Source organism: Bidens hawaiensis, unplaced genomic scaffold, assembly GCF_021521415.1.
Source record: "Bidens hawaiensis isolate Kalapana, Puna unplaced genomic scaffold, B.hawaiensis_p1.1 tig00027833_1, whole genome shotgun sequence".
Taxonomy (NCBI): Eukaryota; Viridiplantae; Streptophyta; class Magnoliopsida; order Asterales; family Asteraceae; genus Bidens; species Bidens hawaiensis.
The window spans coordinates 156,306-171,446 of NW_027494521.1; positions in this window are offsets into that span (position 1 = coordinate 156,306).

The window sequence follows — 15,141 nt, forward strand, 5'->3', positions numbered from 1 at the left end:
CCATTGGAGAGTAGTGATTGCGGCTCCCAAACCAGTCAGCTTCGGCGGGTTGCATCCTTTGAAGGACTTGTAGTTGCACCCACCTCGGCCTCTTTTCTTGTCATCGACTTTCAAAGACATAACCCCACTCAGGGCCTCCCTCTCTCCTTCCTCATCTCTCCTACCATCACCACCCGCCCCTTCCGCAGTTCTTTCACAGCTTCGAGCAGTTCCTTCAGTAGTCAGGTTCCTCACAGCAGTGGCTACAACTTGAACAATAGCCGCCTGAATTGCGGGATCCAGTTGAACCCCTCCATTGTTGTTCGGGTTTCTTCCAGCTGTGCTTCCTTCATCACCGGTGTTGGAAGCTATTTCAACCGAAGGTTGCTGGACACGATGAGGCCAGCCACGACGTTCAGTGCGACCTCCAGCTCTCACAATTCCTCCAGCTCCCACATTTAATCTCGTTCCAGCCATTGTATTCTAAAAGAGAAAACACAAACGTCATCACTCAAGGAACTGTTTAGTACAAGGATAGTAAGCCTAACAGGTAATAACAGTGGCCAGTTGTGATTAGCTGATCACGTTACTTTCCGTGTCCTATACACTTCCTTTGATGAGTCTATTGTGTTGATTCTAATCTCAAACAGTTAAACAATCAAACAAGCAAGAAATCCTATCTATATCACTAACAGATCATTTCTTTAGCAATTAACCTAACATAATCATTTATTATCTAACCATACACTTTACCTTTACTGAGCTTGCTTGAGTGACACATGGCATTCTTGAACTGGCATCTTCTTACTTAAATCCCATTCTCTGTTCAAGTCTAAGCATGTAGGATGCTTAAATATCTCTGAAACTTTACTCTGATACTAACTTGTAAGACCTCGTTACCAGGGCCTCACGTTTGGACGTTGGATTTACTCATCAACATAGTTCTAATCATCAGAGTTAATAAAAACATTCGTGGAATATAATAACTTTCATAAAACATTTCATAACTTGTCTTAAACAACATCTTTTGTCTTTCAAAATAAACAAAACATTAAACATAAACGTCTTGAGTCTTCCGATGCCAACCTCTTATTCAATGCCACGCGTTCCCCTCAAGCGAGCTGTCGCATCCTACTCACCCGCGTGCATACTAAAAGTCAGCTACGCTGAGTGAGTTCTAGTTAATCATACAACATACAATACATTCATAGTTACATACTTTCATTCATACTTTCATACTTCACATTACACTTACTTACCTTCATATCTTACGTTATATTACGCCCTACTTTCCTAGAGTATTATTAGGGCTCAGTCCCTCTTTCCTCGAGTATTATTAGGGCTCGGTCCGCCTTTCCTCGAATATTCATAGGGTTTGATTCCCTCTTCGTTACCATACAACCATACATCCTTTACATTCATTCATATATCATACATATCATATCATCATTAAACATAACATTATAACTTGACAGTGCGTGCAGTATCTGAAGATCGTTCACGTATTGGCAAGAAATCATTCATACCCTTCACATAATCACATAAGACATACACTTATCACTTAGGATAAATGCATTAATAAACACATCGAGTATGCACACAGCCCCGAAAACATAACAAGGATGTGGGGCTAGAAACTCACCTGGATCCTGTTTGTTTCTCCGTTAATCGTTATTCCCTTCTTTAACTGTGCTCTGCTAACTGTATATAAGTAACACGTATTAAAACTCGTCCTATTTCAGCCAATTTGGCTAAGTCTTGTGTAAACTATTTGCTTGTTTTGATTATTAATACTTAATATTTTATTCCAAACCCTAATGTACAGGATTCTTAATTATTTATTATTATTTTCTATTTCAAAGAATATTTTATTTATTAAATCCTAAGGTTTAAGACATTTGATTATTTTAATATTCTTTTCTTTATCAACTTCACGTCCCTCCTTGTATCCTGTCATGTGTTTATAAGTATATTCATATTTGGACGGACACACAAGTTACCCCATTCATGTGGACCTCCAGGTGTAATCTTATGTGTATATGTAAGCGAGTATTTCTTTATATATACACGTACTCTAGGGTTCTCAATGAGATCGATTACAAAGTAATCGGATCACTTCGTAATGTAATCGAGTAGCTTCTCAAAGTAACCGAACTATAAGTGATCGAGTGTAAGGAGTCTAATAGGACTCGGGTTTGTAATCAGGCTTGGCTAGATTTGGGCCGTGTATTGATAATAAAAAAAGGCCCAACCCCTCCTTATCTTAACCATCAGGTCCTCATCCTTCATTATTCACTGCAGTTTAAAAGTATTCGAGCCCCTCCCCCCAGAATCGATTACAGTGTAATCGATGATGATGAAATCGACTGATTATAAGGACGACTTCATTGTAATCGATCTTCCCCTGTATGTGACTGTCCCATAAGTGGTCGATTACAATGTAACTGAATCAGATCTTATGCGAATTGTGTATAAGTAGTCGATTAGTCATTGTATGCGATTTGGGTAAAGTAATTGAGTCTCATTTTTGTGCGAATGCTATTGTATGCGATGTAGTTATGAAAAACGCATTGTAATTGAGTCTGATTAGGATTGGATTGAGCAAGGTATGCGAGTTAGTTTAATCGAACAGCCGGAAATTGTGGGCCCTTGTGTGCGGCTAGGTACCGTGATCGATTGTCTTTTGTAAGCGAATCCCACATGTAAGCGAGTTCAACAATGTACGCGAACTATTCCTTGTTTCTGACTAATAAGATTGTAAGCGAACCATGTATGCGAGTTCTGAATGTGATCAAGTCCAAGTGGTTGGCTAAGTATTTGTATGCGAATTTGGGTGTAATCGATCCTCATGTATGCGGGTTTCATTGTAATCGAGTCTATAGGTTTTCATGGTATGCGAGTCTCACAGGTGGCCGATTACTTGTATTTATATTCTAAGTATTGCTGTAATCGCATACACTGGTACGAGTCTACGGTTTTGTATGCGACTCATGTTTTGGACAAAAATCTGCTAAGGATAATGTATCCAAATCTGTTATGTGAGGTTTAGTGCTAAAACGGTAACAATGATTATATGAGCGAAATAGAGATGAACACTGTGATTTGGTACGAGGAAAAACCCTTTGATCTTGCTCAGATCAAAAGAAAAAAACCCCGGGTGATGACAACTCGTCGATCACCAATTTATTAATGAAAAAATCGGGTTACAATGGTTGGAGTTGTTGATCAACGATTACAATCGAGTTAAGTTTGTGCGAGATTACAGAGAATTTGTGAGCTAAAATCTGCAGTAGTAAACTAGTGAACCGTGTCCTAGGGTTGATCACAACTCAATGTTTATAAAAGGAAACAAAAAATAACTAACTAACAACTAGCTCCTATTTTCATGGCACTACTCCCACTAGCTTAGTCTTCACATTTGACCACTGCTGGAGGTGCCTTGTAGAGAAATATTAGGTAGACCACATCTTGGAGCCGTTGCACTTGATAAATATCAACCTTCATATAAGAAACAACCGTTAACATCACCAAATACCAAGGATCCATGATGCTGACGTAGCTCTGGAACTCTTCAGAAGGATAATTGATCCAGACACGTCTTCAAGAATAATATATCCTCAGTACTCAATTATTTGTGACACAACAAGAAGTCCTATAAATCCGCCATTATCCCCACTAAACGTGTTACAGCCATTTGACCACGTGCCATATATTCCTAACTGCGAGTTAGTGGATAGACTGAGTCTTTTAACCGTTACACCTGCTGAATACAAGACTACACATGAGAACAACCGTTAATTAGTAATAAGTACTGAGGATCCTTGACCCTGATACGATCTGGAATACATGCTAAGGATAACTGATCCAGACAAATGTCAGGATAACGTATCCACAGTGTCAAATTTCCGTGCCTTAGTCTCTTCTAGTTTTTGAATCCTTTTGTCATCTTCCAGCCGTATGAACTTCAGTGCTCTGTTCCTTACTTCATCTAAAGACCTGCAAGGAGTCATCACAAGATCATCTTAAAAGGGGGAGCCCCTATTTAGCCCCATCTTGAAGGCTTCTACATCCGTAGCCATGTCAAGATTAGGGATTTCCAGAGCTTCCCTGCCGAACCTCGTAACAAAATACCTAAGGGATTCATCACTTGGTTGGATAACTCGGTATAAATCACTAGTTAACTTCTCAAATTTCCTGCTACAGGAATATTGACTGTTGAACAAGTTAACTAAATGAGAAAAAGAAGTAACTGAAAAGGGAGGAAGACTTAGCAACCATTTTAATGCTGATCCTGTTAGTGTGGATCCAAAGCCTTTGCACAAGCAAGCTTCCTTGAGTCTCTCAGGAAGAGGATTGATCTCCATCCTTTCTCTGTATTGTGCCACATGCTCTTCAGGGTCAGTGGTTCCATCGTAAGTCTTCATGTTGGGGAGTTGGGAAACGCTTCGGGATTTCAGCATCACAGACAGGTGGAGCAAATCTGGATAACTTGTGGCTTCCCTCAGGTATCTTGGGGATTGATCGTATCACCCCGGAAACACTGGATATCATATCCTTGAGCTTCTGTAGCTCCTTAGCCATAACCTGGTAGATACCTGCATACTGCATGGAACCACGGTTAGTATCTAAGGATATAGGATCATACAGGGTTACCTCTTTTCTAGGTGAAGGTTGGCATCCCGGATGAGTAGCTGGGATGAGAGGTGTCTGCAATAGGAGTTGGTCCTCCAGAAGCTATGGTTTGCATGGGGATTATATATCAATCATGGACTTCGGAGGATCGTTGATGTTGGACTCCTGAGGATCCTTGATTCTGAAAGAAGGATCCTTGTGGTTGGGAATTATAGGATCCTTGGTGATATAGCCCAGAGGTTCCGGGTTGAAGGATGGGTGATCCTTGTTGGAAGTATGAGGATCCTTGAGTTTGCTGACCCAGGGACCCTTGTTAAAGGATAGATGATCCTGGCTGAAACAATGAGGATCCTTGAGTCTGTTGACCCATGGACCCCTATTGAAGGACAGATGATCCTTGTGTGAACTGAGCCATGGATCCCGGACTAGTGAAATCCAGCATCCTAGGCATCAGGGGGGGTGTGATCCTCCGTTGGCCTCTTAGTCTTCTTGAGATATTCTATCTCACGAAGGATTCTCTGGTTGGTCTTGTTCTGCTGCTCCATATATGCTTTAACCTGCGAAAACATAGATGAAACATCATTGTTAGTATTAACCCTCGGCGCAGCAGCAACGGTTTTCGAGCTCTGGAAGACTGGTAGTTGCGTCTTGCTTCCAGCAGCAGCAGGCCCTTGTGCTCCCGTGATTGGCGGAGGCATCGGTGGCAAAGTCCTTGATGAAAGAGGAACCGATGTCGGCATGGTTGATGAAGCAGAGGTTGATTGAGAGGCCATTGATAGTGATATAGGTATGAAAGGTTGAAATTGATAGGAAATAATCTGGATTATAGCACCAATTGCCCCACGGTGGGCGCCAAATTGTTTTGGACAAAAATCTGCTAAGGATAATGTATCCAAATCTGTTATGTGAGGTTTAGTGCTAAAACGGTAAAAGTGATTATATGAACGAAATAGAAATGAACACTGTGATTTGGTATGAGGAAAAACCCTTTGATCTTGCTCAGATCAAAACAAAAAAACCCCGGGTGATGACAACTCATCGATCACCAATTTATTAATGAAAAAATCGGGTTACAATGACAGTTGGAGTTGTTGATCAACGATTACAATCGAGCTAAGTGTGTGTGAGATTACAGAGAATTTGTGAGCTAAATTCTGCAGTACTAAACTAGTGAACCATGTCCTAGGGTTGATCACAACTCAATGTTTATAAAGGAAACAAAAATAACTAACTAACAACTAGCTCCTATTTCATGGCACTACTCCCACTAGCTTAGTCTCCACATTTGACCACGTGCTGGAGGTGCCTTATAGAGAAATATTAGGTAGACCACATCTTGGATCCGTTGCACTTGATAAATATCAACCTTCATATAAGAAACAACCGTGAACAACACCAAATACCGAGGATCCATGATCCTGACATAGCTCTGGAACTCTTCAGAAGGATAATTGATCCAGACACGTCTTCAAGAATAACATATCCTCAGTACTCAATTGTTTGTGACACAACAAGAAGTCCTATAAATCCGCCATTATCCCCACTAAGCGTGTTATAGCCATTTGACCACGTGCCATATCTTCCTAACTGCGAGTTAGTGGATAGACTTAGTCTTTTAACCGTTACACCTGCTGAATACAAGACTACACATGAGAACAACCGTTAATTAGTAATAAGTACTAAGGATCCTTGACCCTGATACGTTAAGGAATACATGCTAAGGATAACTGATACAGATATATATCAGGATAACGTATCCACAGTGTCAAATTTCCATGCCCTAACAACTCATATACATATTGTTAGGTCATGAATTTTATGCTAAGGATCCATTATCCTTAACTATCTTGTGGATAGATTATCCTTAAGATATGTATTAGGTTATGAAGGATAAATGATCCTCGGTATTATTTGTTTACTAATGATTGCATTTTTAATGGTGATGTGTTAACCAGGTATAACAACTTTATGATCAAGTCTACCGTATATCTCACTACAAGGCATCTGTAGTATATGGTCGAGATTGAAGACTAAGCTGAAGAAAGAAGTAGCTGAATAATAAGACCAATTACTGGGTACTAAGGACAAGATATGTTATCCTTGAAGAGGTGATTGGATCAATTATCCTCATGGAGAATTCTCTAGCTGAAGTCTGGATCCAGGATCCTTAGTTAACATAGCTATTAATGGACGATTTTCGTATGAAGACTGATGTTTAAATAACAACAACGGCTCCTAGACTTAGGCTACCACTTATTTCGTCACTAAACGTCTATTAGCACGTGGTCAAAGAGCACGATGAAGAAGAGTGGAAGACTAGCGAGTTTATAGGACTTAGTTGTTAGTTAGTTACTTGTTCTTTTTCCTTATATATTGAGTTGTGATCAACATTAGATAGACACACATTCACACGTACTCTAGTCGCTAAGTTATCTGTAATCACACACATAGCATTCATTGTATCTGTTGATCAACAACTCCACCCATTGTAACCCTTTTTTGTGATTAACAAATTGGTGATCGACGAGTTGTCATCACCCGGGGTTTTTTTCATTTGATCTGAACAAGATCAAAGGGTTTTTCCTCGCAACAAATCTCGGTGTTCACTCCATTTTCATTCATTTAATCGTTGTTATTAGCATAGCACTATTCCTCACTTTTACAGATTTAGATACATTATCCTTTGCTGATTTTTATCCAAAACAATTTGGCGCCCACCGTGGGGCAATGGGTGCTCTAATCCATATTACTCCTATCAATTTTCAATTTTTTCATACTCATATCACTATCAATGGCCTCTCAATCAACCTCTGCTTCATCAACCATGCCGTCATCGGTTCCTCTCTCATCAAGGACTTTGCCACCAATGCCTCCGCCAATCATGGGAGCACAACGGCCTGCTGCTGCTGGAAGCAAGACGCAACTACCAGTCTTCCAGAGCTCGAAAGCCGCTGTTGTTGCCCCGGTGGTTAATACTAACAATGAAGTTTCATCTATGTCTTCGCAGGTTAAAGCATATTTGGAGCAGCAGAACAAGACCAACCAGAGGATCCTTCGTGAGATAGAAGATCTCAAGAAGACTAAGATACTAGCAGAGGATCACACTCCTCTAATGCCCAGGATGCTGGATTTCACCAGTCCAGGGTCCATGGCTCAGTTCTCTCAAGGATCATCTATCCTTCAACAGGGGTCCATGGGTCCACAAACTCAAGGATCCTCACTATTTCAGCAAGGATCATCTATCCTTCAACAAGGGTCCATGGGTCAACAGACTCAAGGATTCTCGTTGGTTCAGCCAGGATCATCTATCCATCAACAAGGGTCCCTGGGTCAGCAAACTCAAGGATCCCTATACTTCTTACAAGGATCATCCATCCTTCCACTAGGATCCTCTGGGTTATATCACCATGGATCCTATAATTCCCAACCTCAAAGATCCTTCTTTCAGAATCAAGGATCCTCAGGAGTCCAACATCAACGATCCTCGCGTCGGGTGGTCTAACTCCTATCGCTGACCCTTCTTACCCGAGATACTCATCCGAGATGCCATCCTTCGCCCAGCAAAGAGGTAATTTGTATGATCTTTTATCCTTAGATGCTAACCGTGGTTCGATGCAGGATGCAGATATCAACCAAGCTATGGCCAAGGAATTACAGAAGCTCAAGGATATGATATCCAGCGTTCCCAGGGTGATACGACCAATCCCCAGGATACCTGAGGGAAGCCACAAGTTATCCAGATTTTCTCCGCCTATCTGTGATGCTGAAATCCCGAAGCGATTCCAAACCCCCAACATGAAGACTTACGATGGAACCACTGATCCTGAAGAACATGTGGCACAATACAGAGAAAGGATGGAGATCAACCCCATTCCTGAGAGACTCAAGGAAGCTTGCTTGTGCAAAGGCTTTGGATCCACACTGACATGATCAACATTAAAATGGCTGCTAAGTCTTCCTCCCTTTTCAATTACTTCTTTTTTGCACTTAGTTAACTTGTTCAACAGTCAATTTTCCTGTAGCAGGAGATTTGAGAAATTAACTGGTGATCTATACCGAGTTGTCAAACCAAGTGATGAATCCCTTAGGGATTTCGTTACAAGGTTTGGCAGAGAAGCTCTGGAAATCCCAAATCTTGAAATGGCTACTGCTGTTGAGGCCTTCAAGATGGGACTTCAGAGAGGCTCCCCCTTTTATGATGATCTTGTGATGACTCCTTGCAAGTCTCTAGATGAAGTAAGGAATAGAGCATTATGGTTTATACGGCTGGAAGATGACAAATGGATCTAAGAAAGATTGGGGGCTCAAACAAAGCAAGAATCCCCTGACAAGAATAAAGGATCCTCATACAGGAACAACAACTCAAAGTCGTACAACAAGTTAAACAATCAAAACGTACGGGCAGTCGAAGAAGGAGATGATGATGATGATGATGAAGACTATCCATGCATCTCCGAGTATTGTTTCTTCGTAGATACCCATGGCTTGATTTGTGCCATGAAGGATCTAGGGGAAAAAGCAAGGTGGCCCTGAAAGAATGGGAAGACGACCACATTCAAAGACAAGTATAAGTGGTGTGCCTTCCACGAAGATTTTGGCCACACGACAGACGAGTGCATTGGCTTAAAGAAGGAAATTGGATACCTCCTGAGCAAGGGCCACTTTAAAGAGCTCTTGGGAAGGAAGAAATCCAAGATCCAGGATCCTGAAAATCTTCCACAAAAAGCAACACCACCACCACCAGATGCTCATGTGATCAACTTTGTCTCTAAAGAATACGACATATTTCAAACTTCTTGTCCTGCAGAAGAAATACCCGCAGAAGAATTCAAGTTGGACGATGAAAGAAGACCGCTCATCCCCACTACTCGAATAACTAATAAGAGAATCTTCTTCGATTCGAGTATCCAGGATCCTCACCAGGACGAACTGGATGTGTGAATGGTCAATTTCATCTCTGTAGGTTCAGACATATGTGGAACTTCCTTCTCCGCAGCGAAGAGGCTCGCCAAAGAGATCAAGTTGGATAACGGAGACCGACCAATAGTATCCACCACTTTGACGACAGAAAAAAGGATCTTCTTCGATGAGGGGACAAACTAAAAATCCAGCATCCTCACCATGACGGTTTGATCATTACTTTATTTATCGCTAACCATTATGTACGCAGGATCCTAGTTGACGGTGGGAGCTCGGTCAACATAATCCAGCATGATGTCCTCAAGAAGATGAACATACCGGATTCGGAGATCATTCCTAGAACATCAGTGCTAGTCGGTTTCAGTGGAGAAACCAAAGAAGACATTGGGGGACATCAACCTCACAATTTATATTGAAGGGTTAAATTCATATAAAAAATTTTGTGTTATTGATAACCTTTCTTGTTGCAATGTTATCTTAGGTAGGCCCTAGCTGCATGGAATGAAGGCAGTGGCCTCAACTTATCACCAATGCATCAAACTACCTACTCCATGGGGAGTTGTGAAGATAGTTGGTGATCAAGCGGAGGCCAAGAACTATTATTCTTCATCAATGAAGCCAACAACCAAACAAACTATAGCATAGCAGCTACAGCAACATCCTAGGGACGTGTTGAAAGCTCAGGAGAAAGACCTTAAAGAAGTATCGTTGGACCCCGAGGATCCAGAGGTAAAGGTGTTCCTAGGATCCAGTATCCCTAGCAATATTGAGGAGGATTTGGTATCCTTCTTAGGGCTAAGAAAATCTAATTTTGCCTTCAAGCACTCAGACATTACAGGTATTTCAAAGGAGGTAATTACCCATAAATTACGCCTTGATTTATCTGTTAAACCCGTCCATCAGAAGTGAAGAAAATTCGCTCCTGAGAGGAACAAGATCATACAAGAAGAAGTTGAAAAACTTCTTAAGGTCGATATGATCAGAGAGGTTCAATATCCTCGATGGCTAGCTAATGTGGTCGTTGTTTCAAAAAAGAATGGAAAGTGGAGGGTGTGTGTCGATTTTACCGATTTAAGCAAGGCATGCCCCAAGGATCCTTCCCCATTACCACATATAGATTCCATGGTGGATGCAACGACAGGACATGAAATGCTTACCTTTATGGATGCTTCCTCTGGATTTCAACAAATCCAGATGGAACCATCTGATCAAGAGGATACAGCCTTCATGACTCCTACCGGCATATACTACTATATTTCTATGCCGTTTGGACTAAGAAATGCAGGGGAAACATACCAAAGACTAGTCAACATGATGTTCAAGGATCAGTTGGGCAAGACTATGGAGGTATACGTAGACGATATGGTGGTAAAGTCGAAGAAAGCTGAGGATCACCTTAGAGACCTCGAGGAAGCATTCAATATCCTCGACCAATATAACATGAAATTGAATCTGTCAAAATGCCACTTTGGTGTTAAGGCTGGAAAGTTTCTGGGATATATGGTGACTAAAAGAGGAATTGAAGCAAGCCCTGAGCAGATTGAAGCCATCCTCAATTTGAAGTCTCCTGCAAATGCTAAGGATGTCCAAAGGCTCACAGGAAGAATAGCCGCTCTCAATAGGTTCATCTCAAGATCCTCCGAGAAGTGCAAAGATTTCTACGACATCCTTAGAAAGAATAAGACGTTTGAGTGGACGGAAAAGCATGAGGCTGCACTTACAACCTTGAAGGATTACTTATTCTCAGCTCCAGCTCTAATGAAGCATGTGGATGGAGAATCCTTATATCTATATTTAGCTGTCTCAGGAAATGCAGTAGGTGCCATCTTGGTAAAGGATCATGAAGGTGAACATCATCCCGTTTATTATGTAAGTAAAAGTCTTCTAGATGCAGAAGCTAGGTATTCTCATTTATAAAAGTTAATTCTTTCACTTATTATGGCTTCTACTATATTGAGACATTATTTTGAAACTTATACTATTATTTTGAAAACTAATTATCCTGTTAACAATGTTCTTAGAAACCAGAGTTATCAGGTAGAATGGCAAAGTGGGCCGTGAAACTAAGTGCATATGATATTCATTACGAACCAAGAACAACAATCAAGTCACAAGCACTCGCAGACTTTGTGGCTGATTTCACTAGTGACCTACCAAAAGAAGCTGACTTGGAGGTCCAACAACTAGAAAAGACTAAGGATCCTTGGATACTCTTCACTGACGGCGCTTCCAATGTAAGAGGAACAGGATTAGGGATCCTACTGAAATCGCCATAGGGGGACATATTACCCCAGTCTATAGCCTGTGAGTTTCAAGCAACAAACAACGAGGCAGAGTATGAGGCTTTGATCGTAGGTTTGCAATTAGCTAAGCGTATGAGGATCAGGTATCTTCAAGTATATATAGATTCATTATTGATTGCTAACCACTTTAATGGCTCATATGCTGTTAAAGGAGAAAAACTAATCAAATATCTAGATGTTGTGAAGGAACTAGCAAAATCCTTCGAATTGTTTAGTATTATACAGGTACCAAGGGAAAAGAATTCCGGGGCAGATGCTTTGGCAAATTTAGCCTCATCTCTGAAAATTCCAGAAGACAACAAGATTCCAATCATTCATGTTCTCTCACCAGCGATAGGAGAACAAGAAGTTGGGGAGATAACGAATAACAAAGAAATTGTACTTTGGGATCCATTGTCCTCGAATAATCAAGAATCATGGATCCTTCCGATCAAGAAGTACATTCAAATAGGAGAAATTCCAACCATTGAGAATCCCAAATCCTTCAAACTCATGGTATCACAATACATTTTGTTAGATGATATGCTATACAGGAAATCTCTTGCAGGTCCATACTTGAGATGCATCGAGGATCCTGAAATCCAAGAGGTGCTCAAAGATTTTCACGAAGGTGATTGTGGTAATCACACCAGTGGTAGAGCCCTGTTCTCTAGGATTCTAAGAACATGATACTTCTGGCCAACAATGAAGAGAGATGCGATGGAATATTCAAAGAAATGTGATGCTTGTCAAAGACATGCAAACATCCTTCACCAGCCAGCAGAACCTATGTATCTTATATCCTCTTCATGGCCTTTCATTAAATGGGGTATGGATATTACGGGCAAACTACCTAAGGCACCAGGAGGAAAAGTATTCATTCTTGCAATGACATATTACTTTTCAAAATGGATAGAAGCAGAAGCTTTCGTTCAAGTACGTGAAAAAAGATGTGATATCTTTCATTAAATGAAATATTATTACTAGATTTGGTATACCCTTAGAAATTATTTGTGACAATGATTCCCAGTTTATCGGGAAAAGAACCACTAACTTTTGTGACAGCTGGGGCATCAAGATGATTACCTCTACTCCAGTGCATCCTCAAGCTAATGGTCAAGCAAAGTCTAGCAACAAAATCATCAACAACAATTTAAAGAAGAAGCTAGGATCCAAGAAGAGCATGTGGGCCAAGGAACTACCATATGTTCTTTGGGCCGACAGGACAACACCCAAGAATGCAACAGGCCAAACACCCTTTTCGTTGGTATTTGGATCAGAAGCAGTAATCCCAACAGAGATGATGGTTCCTACAGTAAGAACGAGCATCCGTGATCCTGAAGCCAATGAAGAAATCCTTCTTGAAGACTTGGATACTGTAGAAGAACTCAGAGACCTAGCCAAGATCAGAATGGGAGCTTATCAACAAAGGGTAGCTGAGGCATACAACTAGAATATACGGGTCAGAAGATTTCAAGAAGGAGATTTAGTTTTGAGGAAAGCCTTCCAAAATACTTCCAATCCGGCTGATGGAAAGTTAGCACCCAAATGGGAAGGACCTTATCAGATCGAGTCGGAGGCAGGAAAGGGGCATATCATTCGCTCACAATGGAAGGCAATAGATTACCAAGAGCATGGAATGCTATCCACCTCAAGGAGTATTTTTTCTTATCGAGATCCAGTATCCTGAGAGGATATATTATTCTTGGAGGATCAACGATCCCTGAAATTGGTAATATCTATCCGATTACTTATTCTTTACAATTTCCTATTATTAATTCCAGGATAACATATTCTTAAAAATTTGTTTCTTCCAAGTTTTAAGTATCAATGCAGGATGTTAATAAGATGTGTAATAACGAAGAGGTTGGCCACCTCTCCTTTACATTCAAGGTACTATACTATTTCTCTTGGCCTAGCCCACGTTTGGGTATGACCCCCGATGGTCAAATCCTCTAAGGTTTAAAGGTTTCACCTTTCTTATAAATAGAGCTTCTACACTCTCGCCTGGAGCTCACGTTATCCAACGTATAGTCCGGGGCAGCGGGACAAGTACAACTTAGTTGGTGACAATTTCGTTGTATTCGGCTATATGGAGGATCCTACGATTTATGGTAGACGTACCATACCATCGGTTTATAACATTTTCATGTTATTTTCATTTGGGCTATATCCCTGTTTGGGCGAGTCCCCAGTTAACATCCGTATCTTTGGGCTTGTCCCCAATATTTGGGCTTGTCCCCAGTTTAACACCAGTTCACGGGCTTGTCCCCAGTTGCACGGGCTTGTCCCCAGTTTATTTATGGGCTTGTCCCCAGCTTAATGGGTATAATCCCAGTTAACATTATGAGTTGTTTGCAACAGATTTTCTAAGTTCATTGTGAAGATCAAAATTCTAAGGATCCAAAATCCTAAAGTTATTTCTTCAAGGATCATTGAAGGTTCAATGCTTATGGTAACTTAGGTCTACCTAGACCTTCTGGTATGGTCTCTATTAACGAATTTATATTGTCATAGTGGCAATAATTTTAAAACATTTTAAGGGTTGTCCCTTTAAGGATATTCTATTATATAAACTTTTGCCAATTTTTAAGGATACTTTATCCTATGGTTTGTTCTTTAAGGATATTCTATCCTAAATATTCTTCATAAGGATCTTTTATCCTAAAAATCTTTTACTCAAAATTATTTTTCCCAAACTTTCAATGAAGCTAAAGCTATAATTAAACAAACTTTCAAAATAACAATAACAAGCAAATAGTTAAAAGTTTTATATTATTTAAAATAAGTCATCGGGACTTATCCAAAATCCTTAACCCGGACTTCACCATGCAAAAGATGGACCATCCACCTGGGTTAAGTGAGTAGTACTAACTATTCATAAGTGTAGGAAAATTAAAAACAGGGGCACCAAAGGTTTCATCCCCACAAACAGAGGATCCATCCACCTTTTCTACCCCCGCAAATTGTCTTAAGGATTATGGATCCTTTACCCTAGTTACTATTGTCTGTTATAAACCATAGTTATTGTTCATAAAAACATTATAAAGCAAAATAAAACGGGCTTGGGCCTTGTCTTCTATATCCTTCATCGACCGTTTATGCAGTTGCTTCCACCTCCACCGTTGCCTCATTTCCTCCTTCAGCTTCGTTCAGATCCTTCACGCCGCTTGTATCTGCTCCGCCTGCATCAGCCATCTCGCCTTCTGCTTCATCCTCGCCTCCACCCAAGTCAATCAAAGCTTGCTTCCACTTCTTGATTTCCATGAAGATTTGTCAAAGGATGGATCATTGCCCTCAGTCACCAGTTTGATTCTAGCCTGGAGGA